Source organism: Scyliorhinus torazame, chromosome 15, assembly GCF_047496885.1.
Source record: "Scyliorhinus torazame isolate Kashiwa2021f chromosome 15, sScyTor2.1, whole genome shotgun sequence".
In the NCBI taxonomy this organism is placed as follows: domain Eukaryota; kingdom Metazoa; phylum Chordata; class Chondrichthyes; order Carcharhiniformes; family Scyliorhinidae; genus Scyliorhinus; species Scyliorhinus torazame.
This window is the reverse complement of record NC_092721.1, coordinates 38611876-38630911: the sequence shown is the minus strand read 5'-3', so window position 1 is coordinate 38630911 and position 19036 is coordinate 38611876. Positions and strand designations below refer to the sequence as shown.

General features: G+C 46.1%; 1 non-coding gene across 1 annotated transcript; it reads left to right on the top strand.

Annotated features, from left to right (window-relative positions):
• The first annotated feature begins 1969 nt into the window (after positions 1-1969).
• On the top strand, positions 1970-2087 carry LOC140392214 (U5 spliceosomal RNA). The gene has a single exon (XR_011935275.1). It is a non-coding gene; the product is annotated as a U5 spliceosomal RNA (small nuclear RNA).
• Positions 2088-19036: the final 16949 nt, after the last annotated feature.

Sequence of the window (19036 nt, the reverse complement as noted above, 5' to 3'; positions counted from 1 at the left end):
GATGCCCCTGCCAAATACTGCCCCACCTTCATCTGTGCAGAAGCTGTAGAGCCCCTGTGGTTAGAGGGGCTGAGGGCAAGGGCCTTGACTTGGGGGCAACTTGATGGGAGTCCCCAAAGCCATCCCTATTCATGTCCTCCATCTCAGAACTTCCCAGCTAACCAAGAATGGGAGAGTAGCGGCTGCATTTGAAGATCAGGTTCAGCCGCCAAGGTGATTGTTTGATCAAAGCTTCTCAAGATCATTGTATGTAATTCTGTATGATAACGATAATCATAACTTTATAGCAGTCCTAGCAACCCAGGCATAAAGCTGAGTGTTCCTACTCATCATTCAACACTTAATGATTTGAAAGCCTACATCAAGTATCTTGTGCTCATTTTCTGAGAATGTCCAGTATGTAAAGAAAATCATTTCAAAGAAGATATGGAGAAGAATGATATTGGAATGTAGATAGTTTTGACAATGCATTAGGACTAATTGTAATGTGAAATATTTTCTGCTGACATGATTTCTTGTAGTTTTTCTGGGATGATCTGAAAGAATGGTTAATATTTTGCTGTCAGCAAACCTGCCAGAACATTTCCTTGATGTGCTGAAAGGGCAACTTCACAGCTCTGTAAACTGATCACTTTGAGTTTAAGTGAACAGCAGTTGGACTCAAACAAAAGCTTAAATGCAACTTGAAAATCGTTGAACCCATCATGGATTGCACAAGTTATGTTAAAATTCCCATTCTTCTCACCTCTGGCATCCCATTGCATTGCACAGCTGTGTTTAACGAGGAGCCTTGATTGAAAAAACGTATATGATAAATTTTAATATTTACTTTTTCAAAATTCGTTCATGGGACGTTGGTGTTGCTGGCTGTACCAGCATTTATTGCCCATCCCGAATTGCCCTTGAGGGGGCAGTTAAGAGTGAATCACATTGCTGTGGGTCTGGAGTCACATGTCGGCCAGACTGCGTAAGGACGGCAGATTTCCTTCCCTAAATGGCATTAGTGAACCAGTTGTTTTTTTACGACAATAGGCAATGGTTTCATGGTCATCATTAGACTTTTAATTCCAGATTTTTATTCAATTCAAATTTCACCATCTGCCGCGACAGGATTTGAACCTGAGTGCCGAGAGCATTTACTCTGGATCGCTTGTTTACTAGTCCAGGGATAATATCACACGCCACCATCTCCTTTACTGCTGATTAAAAGGATATGCCAGAGCAGTCATTCTATAAATATAAAACCTGCACTTCACATTACAAATACATTCCACATCATTGATGATTAATTTCAATTTGCTGACAAGAAATTTGTATCTTCAGACACAGTTGCGCAAGTTTTTTTTCTCCCAAGATGAAGCATTCAACTTAAACACTAAGGATGGGATCTTCCAGTTCTTCCCATCGACTTCCCATCTTTCGAACCCGCCAAAGGCGACCCCCCCACCCCTCCTCGGGAGGTATCCCGGAGGCAGGACAGGTGAGTTACACAAAAAGCTTCCACCGCTGGAAAATGTTTCACAGTGGGTGGGCGGGGGGGGGGGGGGGGCGGGCAGGAAAAATCCCACCCCCTAAGAATTAATTTAAATAAAAGCAAAGTCCTGCAGATGCTGGAAATCTGAATTAAAGAAATTAAACATCCGAGTAATTTGAAACATGAGCTAAGGCTGCCATTCATACCATGCCCCCAGTGATATGTGTTCTGCTGCTCGACCTCCCGAGCTGCTCATTATTTACTCACATGTTTACAGTGGTTTAATTTGTTTTCATTGTCAATGATTCCTCGCGCCAAATAACACACTAGTGTAGGCTGAGGGAAGGCCCTTGTGGAGCTTAAACCAACAGCATCGATCAGTTGGCCTTGATGGCCTGAGTTTATGTGGTGTAAATTCTGTGTAAACATGAAATATCCACCTCAGGGAATGGGGAGAAACTTTCTTCTGAACTTCTAATCGCTAATCCACCATTTGTACTCCTGTTTCTCTTCAGCTCGTAGAAATCTTTTGTCTTTTAATAAAGGTTTCCACTGAGAGCAACTGTTTAGAGTTTTTGAATATTTCTTTGCACCAACCAGTCAAAGGCATGAGAGTCATCCCATAATTGTTCTGAATATAAAAGCAAATTACTGCGGATGGTGGAATCTGAAGCAAAAAGAGAAAATACTGGGCAATCTCAGTAGGTCTGACAGCGTCTGTGGAGAGAAAAGGGAGCTCACGTTTCGAGTCTGGTTGACTCCTTGTCATAATTAATCTACTGCTCCTCAGGTGATGCAATCACCTCAGTCTGTCCATGCCTCAATTGGGAACAATTGGGAGGTGGTGGTGGGGAGGAGCCGGGCTAGTAGAATTGTGGGGGGTTTAGATCAGATAGCTCCCTGACGTGATGCCACTCTCGGGGCATTTTACCAATGGTTGTACGAAATGCATAGAGGTTACCTGCTCCAGGGAGATGGGCAGTCGATTTACGTAGTTACACAACCAAATACCCAGAAGGATAAAACAGTAAAATGGGAAAATACGAATGCTGGGATGAACTGTGGATTATCTGCCCCGCTGCGCCACATTTCTCTTTCAACCCGCCAGCGGGATGCTCCTTTACGCCGGCTGATCATTGGGGTTTCCCATTGTGGGACAGACCCACGCCGTCGGCAAATCCCCAGGCTGCTGGCAAAACAGAGCCTCCCGCCGGTGGAGAATCCAGCCCTGTGTATTTTTTCCTTCTGGGTAGCGGCAATTTTATCGTGCCATTGGCACACTGTTGGTATGGGGTGGCCACCACTAGATGGGCAGCCTCACAGCAACAGCCAAGGGTTTGGGGTTGGGGAGGGTGTGGTATGGTAATGGTTCAATTGGTGGCATGGTGGCCCTGACTTTAACACTGCTGCCTAACAGCGCCAGGGACCCGACTTCGATTCTGACCTTGAGTGACCATCTGTCTAAACCAAATATGTGCAGGTTAAGTGGATTGGCCATGCTAAAATTACCTTTTAGTGTCTAAAAGATGTGCAGGTTTGACGGGATTACGGAGATAGGATGGGGAGTAGACCTAGGTAGGATGCTCTTTCAGAGGATTGGTGCAGGCTTGATGGGCCCATTGACCTCCTTCGGTGGAGGCCGGGACGTTGAGTGTCTTTAAGACAGAAGTTGATAAATTCTTGAATTCTCGAGGAATTAAGGGCTATGGAGAGAGAGCGGGTAAATGGAGTTGAAATCAGCCATGATTGAATGGTGGACTGGACTCGATAGGCCGAATGGCCTTACTTCCGCTCCTATGTCTTATGGTCTTATGGTCTTCTGCACTGTAGGAATTCTATGGAGTAAAGAGGGGGCTTTGGGAAGAGAAGGAAGCATCTATGGTCTCAATGACCTCCCCAGAAGAGTTTCTCTTACAACTTAGGACCCCATGAATATTTTTTCTTTCCTGCTGTCAGCCCCAGGATTCCCACATATCTCGGCAGTAACCACCTTTCCTGGTGCTGCTGCTTTGTCCTCAAGGCTGCCGGCCCTGTAATGGAGCCAGCAACAAGTAGAGCCCATTCACTTCCCTTAAGTGGATGGAAGCCCATGGGCAGCCAATTAGGAAGTTGCCTGTGATAAAATTGCCAAGCAGGTCCCTCTGCTAGCAAGTGCAGGCTCAGGATCTAGTTTTTAACTCAACCTCACAGGTCCTGAAATACCTTCGTAAAATTCAACACTTCGCATTGACTGATATGTAAGCGTGACCAGAATGAGAGACTTTTGTCCAGAATTAACTTCACAGCTTTTCAACAATAACAACAATAACTTATATCTGGAGAGCACCTTTAATGGAATGAAATGTCTCAAGTTGCTTCTCAGGAACATTATGAAACAAATATGACACTGAGCAATGTGAGGCGATATTAAGCCATGTTGGTGGACAACTTGCAGTTTACATCTGGGGGCTTCTCTCAGGGTGCTCTTGAAGATGGTAGCAGCTCCTCCATCCCCCTCAGTGGCCATCGCATCTGAGGCGACCACAACAACTGAGGGGTGCCCAGCCATGGCACAGGACTCTCGAGCCTAGTCCAGGCCTACAGATCCCGTCGACCAGAGGACAGTCGCCAAAGCCATTAAGGTTGACTGGGCATCAAATTAAACAGCCTGCCTCCAATCCAGCTGACAGTGATGTGGGGCACCAGGATGTAGCATTCACAAGTGGAAATTTAAGACGCTATGATCACACAAGGGATCTCTTGAGTGAATAGTTTTTCATTGACACATGTGTGATAGTGCATGTATATCTCACACTTCAACATTAAAATGTGAGACATCTGCAATTGCCTTCGTGTGCTCATGCACTTGTTCAGGAAGAAGCTTGGGAGTCGCGTGTCATGCATATAATGAGCTGCAAAGTTTATTCCAGAGGTAGTGACATAAGTGGAGGGTGATAGGAGTGCCTCATCAGGATCAATCAGTTATCTTCCGTCTCCTTTGCCAGGGCCTTAACTCCTTGCTTCGGAGTCCTAACTAAAGGTCCTCAGTATCAAGATCCCCTTATCTCCCTGCCTCCCATAAGCACCCTCAATTTGAGATTGTGTTCAGGCTCCTCCTCAGATTCAGCACTAGAATCATTCTCTAAGGCATCGGAACAGCATCGTTGTCTTCATCCTCCATTGGGTCACCCTCTTGAGAAGGTCAAATTGTGTAGAGTGCAGAAGACTACTAGAATAAGGGAGATGGACTCTGGAGGATTGCGCAGTGATTCCTCTGAGCAAGCGAGGCAGCGAAGTCTCAGCTTGAGGAGGCGCTCTCAATTATTGCCCTTGTGGAGGAATAATTGACCTTGTGGTTGTAGCTTTCCTTGGATGAAGTCCATGGGTCTCTCAGCAGCAGCATCAGTCACCTTTTCAGTACTTAGCTGTTTTCCCCCAGTAACCAACAATCCGCTCATGCTAAGCAATGAACAGCCTTAGCAACTGGGAGTAACACAGGAAGGGTGGAAGCCCTTTCTATATCGGGGTGGCATGCTAGCACAGTGGATAGCACTGTGGCTTCACAGCGCCAGGGTCCCAGGTTCGATTCCCAGCTTGGGTCACTGTCTGTGCGGACTCTGCACATTTTCCCCGTGTTTGCGTGGGTTTCCTCTGGGTGGTCCGGTTTCCTCTCACAAGCCTCGGAAGGCATGCTTGTTAGGTCAATTGGACATTCTGAATATTCCCTCAGTGCACCTGAACAGGCGCCAGAATGTGGCGACAAGGGGATTTTCACAGTAACTTCATTGCAGTGTTAACGTAAGCCTACTTGTGGCAAGCAATTGGCCCCCTTTCCCTTCTGGCTGTCTCCTCTCCTGAGGAGGTCCCTTGTAGCTCAGTAATACATTTGTCCAGAAGATTGCATAAGCTTCTGCACAGAAGGAGCCTTTCTGCAGAAAGTCTCTGCAAATGCTTAGCAATCCGAGAATTACCCAAAACAACCACAATTGTGGTGCAAGAGTAACACCACTGTCGACCAAGCTGGCTGAGTCTGCAAGGACATAACTGTTGGTTTGGATCTGAGGCAAGTGATGAGGGAACCAACAAGAGGGCAAAACATACTTCACCTCATCCTCACCATCTTGTCTGCCACAGGTGCATCTGTCCATGACAGTATCAGTAGGGGTGGCTAACTCAGTCCCTGTGCATGCCAAGTCCTATCTTCAGTCCAGGGGCTGTTTAGCACAGGGCTAAATCGCTGGCTTTGAAAGCTGACCAAGGCAGGCCCGCAGCACGGTTCAATTCCCGTAACAGCCTCCCTGAACAGGTGCCGGAATGTGGCGACTAGGGGCTTTTCACAGTAACTTCATTGAAGCCTACTTGTGACAATAAGCGATTTTCATTTTCACATTGAGGATATCCTACATTGTGTTGTGTGGCTCTAGGAAGGTGCTAACTGGGAAAGACTTCAAACAGATTTTGCAACTCAAAACTGGGCATCCATCAGACACTGTGGGCCATCAGCAGCAGCAGAATTGTACTCAACCACAATGTGTAACCCCATGGCCCGACACATCCCCCACTCTACCATTACCATCAAGCCAAGGTATCGTTCCTGGTTCAATGAAGAGTGCAGGAGGGCCATTGCCGGAAGCAGCACCAAGCATACCAAAAAATGAGGTGTCAACCTGGTGAGGCTACAACAAAGAACTACTTACATGCCAAACAGCATTAGCAGCAAACAATAGACAGAGCTAAGTGATCCCACAACCAACAGGTCACATCTAAATTCTGTAGTCCTGCCACATCCAGCTGTGAATGGTGGTGGATGGTTAACTCACCAGAGAAGGAGACTCCATAAATATCCCCATTCTCAATGACAGGGTATCCCAGTACACCAGTGCAATAGATAAGGCTGACAAGAATCTTCAACCTGAAGTGCTGAGTGGCTGATCCATCTCAACCTCCTCCAGAGGTCCCCAGCCTCACAGTGCCAGTCTTCAGTCAATTCAAGAAGCTTCTTGTGACATCAAGAAACATCTGAAGGCACTGGATACTGAAAAAGGCTATGGTCACTGACAACGTTCTGATAATAGTACTGAAGATTTGTGATCCAGAGCTTGCTAAGCCTCTAGCCAAGCTGTTCCAGAAAAGCTACAAGACTGGCATCTACCCGGCAATGTGGAAAATTAGCTAGGTGTATGTCTTGTACACAACAAACAGGACAAATCAAACCTGGCTAATTACCACCCCATCAGTCTACTCTTGATCATCAGTAAAGTGATGGAAGGGGTCATCAACAGTGCTATTAAGTGGCACTGCCTGAGCAATAACCTGCCCACTGATTCTCAGTTTGAGTTCTGCCAGGGTGACTGAGCTTCCGATTTCATTACAACCTTGGTCCAAACATGAACAAAAGAGCTGAACTCGAGGGATGAGGTGAGACTGTCACCATTGACATTTGACCAAACTGGCATCAGGGAGCCCTAGTAAAACTAAAGTCAATGGAAATCAGGGGGAAAATGCTCAACTGGTTGGAGTCATGACCTTCCCTCCATCATACGTTCAGAAGTGGGCATGTTTGCTAATGAATGCACAATGCTCATCACTATTCACTACACTTCAGATACTGAAGCAGTCCATGTACAAATGTAGGCTTAAGCTGACAAGTGGAAATTAATATTTCAGAGCGGCATGGTAGCACAGTGGTTGGCACTGCTGCCTCACAGCGCCAGGGACCCGGGTTCAATTCCGGCTTTGGGTCACTGTCTGTGTGAAGTTTGAACGTTCTCCCCTTGTCTGCGTGGGCTTCCTCCGGATACTCCGTTTTCTTCCCACAGTCCAAAGATGTACGGGTTAGGTGGATTGGGCATGCTAAATTGCCCCTTCGTGTCCTGAGATGTGAAGGTTAGATTATGGGGTTGTATGGATAGGGTGGGATATGAATCAGTGCAGACTAGATGGGGCAAATTGCCTCCTTCTGCACTGTAGGGATTCTATGATTCTAATGATTTGTGCCACGCAAAGGCCAGGCATTGACCATCTCCAAATGACATTCATATTGCTGAATTCCCCACTATCAACATTCTGGGGTTAATATTGACCAGAAGTTCAACTGGACTAGCCATATAAACACAGTGGCTAGAAGAGCAGGTCAATTGCTAGGAATCCTGTGGCAAACAACTCCTCTCCTGACTCCCCAAAGCCGGCCCACCTTCCGCAGTCTCAAGTCAGGAGTGTGATGGAATACTCCCCACTTGCCTGAATGAGTGTAGCTCCATCAACCCTCAAGAACCTCAACACCATCCAGGACAAAGCCGCCCACGTGATTGGGCAGCAGAAATATGGGACCACCACCACTTGGAAGTTTTCTGCCTCGTCACTTACCATCCTGACCTGGAAATATATCTCTGTTCCTTCGCAGTCCCTGGATCAAAATCCAGGAACTCCCTCCCTAACAGCACTGTGGGTGTAACACACCACAAGGACTGCAGTGCAAGAAGACAGCTCACCGCCACCTCTCTCTCTCTTCCTTTTTATATCGGGATGGGAAATATTGTTAGTGTGCGATGGAATAAGTCCAATAGCAAGAAATGATCTTAGATCAGAAGATGTAGAATTCATATGGGTGGAGGTCGGAAATAACAAGGGGAAGAAGACACTGGTGAGAGTTATCAATAGGCCCCCAAACAGTAGCTATGCTGGAGGACAGGGAATAAATCAGGAGTGAATGAGAGCATGTAAAAACGGCAGTACATTAATCATGGGTAGCTTAATCTTCATGTGGATTGGGAAAATCAAATTGGCAAAGGTAGTCATGAGGAAGAATTCATACAATGTATTCGGGACAGTATCCTAGAACGATATACTGTAGACCCAACCATGGATCAGGTTATTTTGGATCTGATAATGTGAAATGAACAGGTATAATAAACAATCTCAGAGTAAAAGATCCCCAAGGAAATATTGATCATACCATGGTAGAATTTAGCATTCAGTCTGAGAGTGAGAGACCTGGGTCCGAAACAAATATGCTCAGCTTAAATAGAGATAATTACAAAGGAATGAGGACAGATTTGCCTGGAGTGGACTGAGAAAGGAGTTTAGCAGAAAGGATAGTTGATCTGCAATGGCAATCATTTATCAAAATAGTTCATGGCTCATAAGAAAGATATATCCCAGCGAGGAAAAAATAATCTAGGAAGGGGATTGCGTTTAACCATGAAAGTTAGGGACAGTATTACATTGAAGGCAAAAAACATATGAAATAGGGCAAAGGTTAATGATAAGCCGTAGGATTGGGAAAGTCTTAGAACCCAAAAAAAGATGACCAAAGAATAATAAAGTGGGAGAAGATAAGCTATATGGGGGCAAACAAGCAATTGATATATTAATTGACAGTCAGAGCTTCTTTAAAAATATATAAAGGAAGAGAGACCAAAGTGAACATAGCCCCTGAGGGAGTGAGACTGGGGAAATAATAATGGGGAACCATGGAATGCCAAAAATAATAAATAATCAGGGGGTAAAAGACAGGGAGGAAATTAATACAATGGGCTGGATTCTCCGTTGGTGGGTTCCTCTGTTTCGCCCACAGCACACTCAAACCAGCAGATTTCCTGACAGCGTGGGAGTGCCCACAATCCACAATGGGAAACTCCATTGGTCGGCTGCCAGGACGAAGGATCCCGCAGCTGGAAGGGGTGCATCGCAGCAGAAAACGGGAGCAACGGGACGGAGAATCCAACCCAATAGCTATCACTGAGGAAAAAGCACGAGGAAGTTTAATAGGGCTAATGGCTGATAAGACCCCTGGACCTGACGGGTTCCATTCTACAATGTTAAAGGAAGTAGCTGCTGAGATAGTGGATGCTCTGGTACTAATCTTCCAATAATCCTTAAATTCTGGACTGCTCCCAGAGGATTGGAAAACTGCCAATGTAACCCTTATTCAACAATGGAAGGCAGAAAAAGATAACTCCAGGCCAGTTACCTTAACATCTGTCATTGGGAAAATGTTAGAGCCCATTAAAAAGGATGTAATAGCAGAGCATTTAGAAATATATAATAGAATCAAGCAGAGTCGGCATGGCTTTATGAAGGGAAGTCATGCCTGACAAGTTTATTAGAATTCTTTGAGGTGGTAATGAGCAGGAAATGAAATGAAATGAAAACTGCTTTTTGTCACAAGTAGGCTTCGAATGAAGTTACTGTCAAAAACCCCTAGTCGCCACATTCCGGCGCCTGTTTGGGGAGGCTGGTACGGGAATTGAACCATGCTGCTGGCCTGCCATGGTCTGCTTTAAAAGCCAGCTATTTAGCCCAGTGTGCTAAACCAGCCCCTGGTTACGATTGATAAAGGAGAACCAGTAGATGTAATATATTTGGATTACCAAAAAGAGTTCAATCAGGTCCTGCACAAAAGACTATTAAATAAGATAAGAACCCATGGTGGGGGTAGCATATTAGCATAAGCAGAGGATTGACTAACTGATAGAAGGCAGAGAGTTGGGAAAAGAGGGGCATTTTCAGGATGGCAACCTGTAACTGGAGTCCCACAGGATTCAATTCTGGGGCCACAATTATTTACAATATATATTAATGATTTGGATGAGGGAAATGAGTGTAATGTTGCCAGGTTTGCGGATGACACAAAAATAGGTGGGAAGGCAAGTAGTGAGGATGAGGAAAAGAATCGACAGAGGGATATCGACAGGTAAAGTGAGGGAGAAACATTTGGCAGATGGAATATAATGTAGGAAAATGTGAAGTAAGGCACTTTGGCAGGAAGAATAAAGGAGTTGAATACTATTTAAATGGAGATTAGACTACAGAAAGCACAGAGGCATTTAGGGGTCATAGTGCATAAATTAAAGAAAGATATCATGCAAGTTCAGCAGGTAATTGGGAAGGCAATGGAATGTTGGCCGATATTTGGATTTGTTTATTGTCACGTGTACCGAGGTACAGTGAAAAGTATTTTTCTGCGAGCAGCTCAGCAGATCATTAAGTACATGGGAAGAAAAGGGAATAAAAGAAAATACATAATAGGGCAACACAAAATATACAATGTAACTACATAAGCACTCACATCGGATGAAGCATACAGGGTGTAGTGTTAATGAGGTCAGTCCATAAGAGGGTCATTTAGGAGTCTGGTAACAGCGGGGAAGAAGCTGTTTTTGAGTCTGTTCGTGCATGTTCTCAGACTTCTGTATCTCCTGCCTGATGGAAGAAGTTGGAAGAGTGAGTGAGCCGGGTGGGAGGGATCTTTGATTATGCTGCCCACTTTCCCCAGGCAGCGGAAGGTGTAGATGGAGTCAATGGCTGGGAGGCAGGTTCGTGTGATGGACTGGGCAGTGTTCACGACTCTTTGAAGTTTGTTGCGGTCCTGGGCCGAGCAGTTGCCATACCAGGCTGTGATGCAGCCAGATAGGATGCTTTCTATGGTGTATCTGTAAAAGTTGGTAAGAGTCAATGTGGACATGCCGAATTTCCATAGTTTCCAGAGGAAGTATAGGCGCTGTTGTGCTTTCTTGGTGGTAGCATCGACGTGGGTGGACCAGGACAGATTTTTGGAGATGTGCACCCCTCGGAATTTGAAACTGAATTCCATTGCCTTTGAAAATATTTCAAAGGGAATGGAATATAAAAATAGGAAAGGCCTGCTAAAACTATACAAGACACTAGTTAGGCCACATCTAGAATACTGTGAACAGGTTTGGTCCCCTTACATAGGAAAAATATAATGGCATTGGGAGCAGCCCAGTGAAGGTTCATGGGATGATCCCAGGTATGGAGGGATTTTCTAATGAGGAATGGTTGAGTAGGTTGGGCCCCTACTCTTTAGAGTTCAGAATACTGAGAAGTGACCTGAGAAATATGAGTGTAATAAAGACTGGAGGCGAAGAGTGAAAGGCCAAACTGCTCTGTTTTAAACTGAAAATAAAGTTGCTACCATGGCACACATAGCAGACGTCCAAACGCAGAACTATCGGGAACTGCCGTTCCGGGTCGCGGAGCAACATGTAAAGGTCCTGTTAATGAGCCTCAACTGGACGGGCCTCCGCCCACTCACCACTATGCAGCACATGGGGAGATCAATCAGTGATCCCCATGGTCCACCATGAAAGTCTGCGAACCTCATGAGCAAACATTAATATACACTAAGTGGGCCTTCCTGAAGTATCATTCCCCACACAGGGAATCCCCCCCCCGCTAGTGTGATGTCACATTGGCAGGGTTGACAAAGGATTCTCAAGGGGCTTGACAGGGTAAATGCTGAGACTATGTTTCCCCAGCGCGGCCCCTTAAGGGGACGGGCAGGAAGTATCACATGACTGGCTCGAGGCCAATCATGTGGGAATGAGTGAACCCTGGCAAATAGAGGTTATGCGGGGCCCTGGGAGCAGGACTCCAGACAAAGTTGACCACAGAGTCAATGTGTTAAATTGATACTGTGTCTGTTACTTAACTTCCTTTGCCTTTCATCAATAAGCCCCTTTGTTAACTACTGGAAGCCGTCATTGTGTGTCTCGAGCCACCAAAGAGAGTCGATGACCAGAGGGCATTATATCAGAGTAAGGGGTTGCCCATTTAAGACAGAGATGAGGAGGAATTTATTTTCTCAGAGGGCGGTGAATCTGCGCAATTCCTTTGCACAGAAGGGAGAGGCGAGGTCATGAAGGCTGAGATAGACAGACTTTTGATCAGGAAGGGAATCAAGGGTCATGGGGATCAGATGGGCAAGTGGAATTGAGAATTATCATATCAGATCATTCGTGAACTCATTTAATGGCGGAGCAGAGGCTTCGGCTCCCACATTTTTTGGTCTTATGGTGCCAGGTCGCAGTGCCTGGGCACTGCCAGGGTACTTTTTGGGGATGACTCTTGCCTCATGGGGGCTTACTTACATGTACACCCCCCCCCCCCACCCCCCCGCGTTCCAGAAGATTCTGATTTCAGGTTCCCATTTGTCAAAGCCTGTTGTAAATCCTGCCAATGTGACATCACACTAGCGGGGTGGGGGGTTGGAATTCCCTGTATGGGGAATGATACTTCAGGAAGGCCCACTTATTGTAAATTAATGTTTGCTCACGAGGTTCAGACTTTCATGGTGGGAACCATTTTAGCTTGTTGGTGGAGAGCGGGGACAATCGTAAAGGGAAATCCCGCCAACGTATATACCATTTTGAGACTCCCGCTGGATTCTTTGCCTCCCCCCTCCCCTTCTACCATTGCCACCTGCCAACAACGGGGGTGGGGGAGCGGTGCTGAATGACCCCTCCCCACAATCACGCATATTTGAATGCCCTCCGAACGCTATTGCTACTCAGCTATTTTCTCATTCTGAAACGATTAAACAATCCATTTCACTGGATTCATCCAATGTCCTGAAATTTCTTCCAGCAGGCGGTTTTGGAGGACAGCCAAGTCCAGCAACCTCTCTCTTTAGTGGCAATTGTTGGAACCCGACAACCACCCTTGCTGTAACCCGTCAACTCAACATGGATGGGGATGTAACCGTGATTGTATGAGACAGCACTTTTTGGATAAACCTTGCTGAGGCACCAGGGAAGTGCAGTTCATCAGTCTACGTCTTATTTTGAGGGTCACAAGTAATTTTTGTTAGTTTTAAATATGCTGAGAATTATGAGTGCTGCACTATTTAAATTGTGCCTCTATTTGTAGTGACTGGAACAGGAAACAAGAGATTATCCTTCGTGGTAACAGGTTCGAATGAAGTGAGTATAGTTTTTACTTACTGCTCTGTGGTTATGGGGACAAAAAGACATTTGTTTCCAGCCAGATGTTATTTGTTTGTTGATTGAATTCTTCATGTGTTTTTCAATATGAAGCATTTGAAATACCTTGATCTGTATTTGTAAAATTGAATGTGACTTTAGTCACTGCATGTGAAGGTTTCTTCATTATCTAATGATTACTGATGTGTTTAAGAAAAGTTCTGGTTGTTAGCATTGAGCAGATAATTTTTTGTACGCTTGACGTTGTTCATTTCTGTGGTGGCAAATAAAGAACACAGCTCATGAAATAAGCTTCACTGCTTCCATTGTGAGAAGAGATTGCAGGGTGCAATACTTAAATGCTTTGTCTGCAATGTCTCTCTCACCATTTTAGTGCAGGTGCTTGTCATGTTGGGTGTTCCGCTATACAGACGAGCCAACACGGTTGTAGATGGTACAACTCTGTTTTATTACTCTTGATAACAATATCTGTAAACTGGTGACTGTGGTTCGTAATTTACCCGTTAACCTGTGGACCTAGCCCTAACACTATCGTAGAGAGGCTATCAGCACATGGTGTATGTCTGAGTGGCACGCTGTGAGCTCTGTGCCCTGAGCTGTCTCCTGCTGGAATGAGCGGGAACTGTGGTGTTCCCCGTTTTAGAGTGTGTGTGTTCTCACTGGTGATTGGCTGTGATGTTGCGTGTGTGTTGATTGGTCCATTGATCTGTCCATCAGTGTGATTGTGTGTTTGCACCATGATATGTTTATCTGAATATCATGACATCCCCCCTTTTTACAAGAATATGTGCCTATATGGTAATAAATATCAGTGTGTACTGAGTGCAGCTGAATATGTGTGTGCAATATCTACAACATGTACATGAGGCTAAACTATGTACATAGGAAGGTGTCAGGTGCAACATTGCAACGAGGTTGTACCATAAACGAAACAAGTGCAATCATCAAACATCGAAAACGAACTCCTGTAACGACAAAAAGAGAAACACATTAAAATTGTGGCATAATACTTTAGTGAGTCCAATGTGCAAACAGGCTCATAAGTCCAGCCTGGTAGGTGGGCGACGAATTTGGGTTGACCGTTAGGGTGGCACACCATTCATCACCCGGATTAACGCTGTTCACTGGCATCGGCTGGTGGGTCCTACTTGGGGACATCCAATTCCTGTCAATGACCGCAACACGGAAGGCTTCCCGTTCGTTGTTATCACCGGTCTGTACGTCGTCAGGGTATGACTCGGTGTATGGAGGCTGAATGGCCCGCACGTCCCTGCGAGGCTGGCGGAATTGGGGAGCGTTGGCAGGATGAGCTGCTCGACAGCTGGCAGTGTAGTGCCCCATCTTGCCACAGTGGAGGCAGTGTCGATTCTTTGCTTGACATTGCCGCTTTAAATGTGCGGATCCAAAGTTGCTGCACGTCGTGCTGTCATGGCGTTCGTTGTGCCACTGTGCATGCACAGCTTGGTCCTGTGTAGAGCGTGCCTGCGTGTCACGTCCCTCTGCGTTGACGTCTCTTTTGGCGCGTACAAGCGCAGGAGGCTGCGGAAAGCGCGCGAAATGGCCGCCCTCGTCCGGGCCGCGGGCCGGGAGTATGTCGATCGACTGGACCCACTCGGCCTCATAGGACCCCTGCCATGCCGATTCGGACACCTGGAATTGGGAGTACCGGCTGGTCGCATTTTCATGGAGGACGCAGGCTTTGATGGCGGTGGCTACAGTGAGGCTCTTAATTTTGAGGAGCTGCTGGCGTAGGGTGCCCGAGGTGACCCCAAAAACTATCTGGTCCCGAATCATGGAATCAGAGGTGGCATCATTGCCGCAGGACTGCGCGAGGATACGGAGGTGTGTCAGGAAAGATTGAAAAGGCTCATCCTTACCCTGCAGGCGCTGCTGGAAGAGGTACCTCTCGAAGATCTCGTTCACCTCGACGCTGAAGTGCTGCTCGAGTTTAAGAAGGACCGTCTTGTACTTCGTCTTGTCCTCACCTTCCGCGAACACCAGGGAGTTGTAGATGTGGATGGCATGTTGCCCTGCCGTGGAGAGGAGGAGGGTGATTTTCCTGGTGTCCGATGCATTCTCCCTTTCTGTGGCTTCTAGGAAGAACTGGAAGCGCTGTTTAAACAGCTTCCAGTTGACGCCGAGGTTTCCAGCGATCTGGAGCGACTGCAGCGGGCTGATGGTGTCCATGGCGCAGGATGACGGATTCCTGAAGATGTGCAGGTAGGTCTCACAGTTGCTGGGTTCCAATCCTGGTACTATGTCGTGTTGGGTGTTCCGCTATACAAACGAGCCAACACGGTTGTAGGTGGTACAACTCTGTTTTATTTCTCTTGATAACAACATCTGTAAACTGGTGACTGTGGTTCGTAATTTACCCGTTAACCTGTGGACCTAGCCCTAACACTATCTTAGAGAGGCACTCAGCACATGGTGTATGTCTGAGTGGCTTGCTGTGAGCTCTGTGCCCTGAGCTGTCTCCTGCTGGAATGAGTGGGAACTGTGGTGTTCCCCGTTTTATAGTGCGTGTGCTCTCACTGGTGATTGGCTGTGATGTTGCGTGTGTGTTGATTGGTCCATTGATCTGTCCATCAGTGTGTATGTGTGTTTGCACCATGATATGTTTATATGAATATCATGACAGTGCTGATTTTGAATAACTGGAGAAGGAGCACTCTTTGAGGTTTTCTTGTGCATCTGTTGGCTTCCCGCAGTGTAATTCAGGGCCACGCTGTCCACCTTCAACATCCCTTCACTGGAGACTGCACCGACAGACAACATGAAGGTTATCCAAAACTCTGATCCCCATGTCCTCACTTGTACTGTGCCTTGTTCGCCCAGCACTCCATGCTGTCTGATCTATCTGAGCTCCTGTTGTAAAGCATCCATTGGGGTGCCATGTCACCAAACATTGCTGCCCACAGGGATCAGTGGGAAATTTAGCCAAAGCCAGAGCACAGACAGGCTGCAGCCTGCAAACATACAAAGCCTGCAGCTCAGGCTTCTGCCGAAACTGAAACTGTTAAAAGGTCATCCCTGGACAATGGGCTCCAGGTAGAAAGGAACAATAAGTAGCAGACTTGGTGACATCTGTTTTCCTTGTTTGGGAAGGCCTATGTGCCGCAGACACTAATGGCAATGGCTTACCGGGACCAGCCCACCCATCAAGGTGGCAACCCATAATAGGTTGAGATCAATCAGGGTGATCGAGCTCTGATTGATCTATTGGACATTCACCTAGGACCGCCCAAAAGCGTTCAAAATTCCCAAAGGATAAAAGGTGCTGCGCAGCCCACCACTCGCTCTCTCGACTGCAGCTTTCGACAGCCAACAATAACGGTGAACCCTTCACCAGCCAAGAGGAAGACCATCCGCGCCATCCAAAGAGGGACCAGAGCCAAGGACACAGCCGACCAGCAACAGACATCCAGCACTGCCAGACTACAGGATTACGGATGAGGCCATATCTGCTCCGTACTTGCCAGTCACCTGTAAGGTAAGTTAAGGTCTTTCTTGTGTGTTAATTTAGAGTTCAACTTGTATGTGTGTGTGATTGATTAATATTAAGTTTGTGTCTGTGTAATAAACTACAATTGGACTCAGCAACTTGTGGTCATTTGTCCATCGTATATGGGTTAAATATACACTGTGGTCTAGAAGGAACAACAAATCTGGTGACTGGTGGGATTCGTTTAGAATTAACAATTGTTGCTCCGAAAGATCCCACAAGATCTATATTCTTGGAGATTTAACCTGAGCCTGAATCAAGAAGGCAAATGTCCCATGTGACAAACAGGATTTCAAATAAATTGAAGGGAGTGTACGGTCTCTATTCTTGAGAAATATTTAAAAATCAAAAACCACTGGTATAAACTCCGTATTGGACAAATCATCGAATTTTGGAAGTGTGTACTAGCTGCAGGTGTACCTAACAGGGGAGGATAACGTAAACTCTCTAAATTTGCACTCAAATTCAGAGGGAGTAGGGCCGGAACATAGCCACAAGGCGTAGCCGCTGTCAGATCGACTCTCTACCCCCTTGTTCCAAAAAGAATAACGGCAGCTCAACTAACAGGAAAGGAAATGGCCCCTCAGCAGACGTGAAGGCAAACTGCCCACAATTGGCCGGCTGGCAGGACGGAGGATCCCGTTGCTGGCGGGGGCGTGCCACACCAGAAAACGGGTGCAGTGGGACAGAAAATCCCACCCCTTTTCTTTGTTTTCACATACCTCTATGGCCCTGTCCCTCCCGATCTCTATAATCTTCAGCCTTGTGACTCTTTGATAGATCTGTGCTCAATGAATTCAGGGCTCGATTTGAGGCACTAAGCTTGAGAATCCTTAAGTAAACATCTCAGACTCCCAAAGTATCTTTTCTCTTTCAAGATGTTGCTTAAAATTCACCCCTTTGGCTATCTGAAGTATCTTCACATTATGGGATTTGATGCCACATTTTGCTTCACAAAGCATTTATGAAGCAACTTGGGATGTTTTATCACATTAAAGGAGCTAGGTGACTAGAAGTTGTTGAAGATACTTTCTGTAGCGTTGTCACGTTTGAATCTCAGGCAGACATAGGTCACATTTCCATAAACAGCTTCCTGGTTGAATGTTACACAGAAACGCCATTCGTATAGTTGGGTGAATGTTATTCTAATTGGTATAAAATCTGTGCTTTTAACTAGCAACATTTCAAGCTAGGTTTCAAGATATCAAACCGTTCATAAGTTGAGAAAAAAGTATTTATTTTCCACCAGGTTTAAAGTATGTTAATATGAAACAAATGGGTCAGTTGGAGAGGTGAAGTTGAAAACAACTATGATCTTTTTTTCTCCCAATGTTGGCGACACAAAACAATAAAGCCAGAGGTTTAATAATGATAATAAATAATCTTTATTGTCACACGTAGGCTTACTTTAACACTGCAATGAAGTTACTGCGAAAAGTCGCCACACCCTGGCGCCAGTTGGGGTAGACAGACGGAAAATTCAGAATATCCAATTCACCTAACAAGCATGTCTTTCGAGACTTGTGGGAAGAAACCAGAGTACTGGGAGGAAACCCACTCAGACATTGGGAGACTCCACACAGACAGTGACCCAAGTGGGAATCGAACCTGGGACCCTGGTGCTGTGAAGCAACAGTGCTACCGTGCCATCCATAATGTGTCTGGTGAGAATAGGGTGCTGGTAGGTTGGATGTCTGACTTAACCCCTGTCCAGTTTTGTATTCCATTCACTTTAATTGAGCGGGGGTACGACGGGTATGACTGTCCCGAGCACATGTCCTTCTCGCAAAGTGAATTGACTATGTGGTTTTGGAGAGATGAGGAGCGGAATGTTCCATTCCCACCAGCCCGGGAATGTGGCGGGCAGTGGAGCCAGGTTTTACGGGAGGCAATAGTTAGTTGGCGGGAAATTAGTTTGGAATCTTGTTCTCCCAACTTTCATTGTGGCTTAAAGGCGGGACTGAGTGTCCCACGTGTTGTGTTGTGCTTCTTCAAGTAGCATAAGCTGCTTCCTTGATGTATACTCTGACAAAGGAAGGTTCAGACTTGGAGATAGGTTTAACACATTTATTGAACAGTTAACAATTCTCCTACTTGAGTTCGACTCCTGCTAATCTTGCTATAGTAACTCAGTCTAACTAACCAGTCTGTTCTAATCCATGCGGTGGGTGTGATGCTTCCTGATCTGCCCCTGTCTCTCTGAGTGTCGCCTGTGGAAAGAGAAAGAGCATGTGTGCCCTGTCCTTTTATATGGGTAGCCCCCTTGTGGTAGTGTCACCTCTGGGTGTGTCTTGACTGCCCATTGGTCGTGTCCTATCTTACTGACCTATTGGT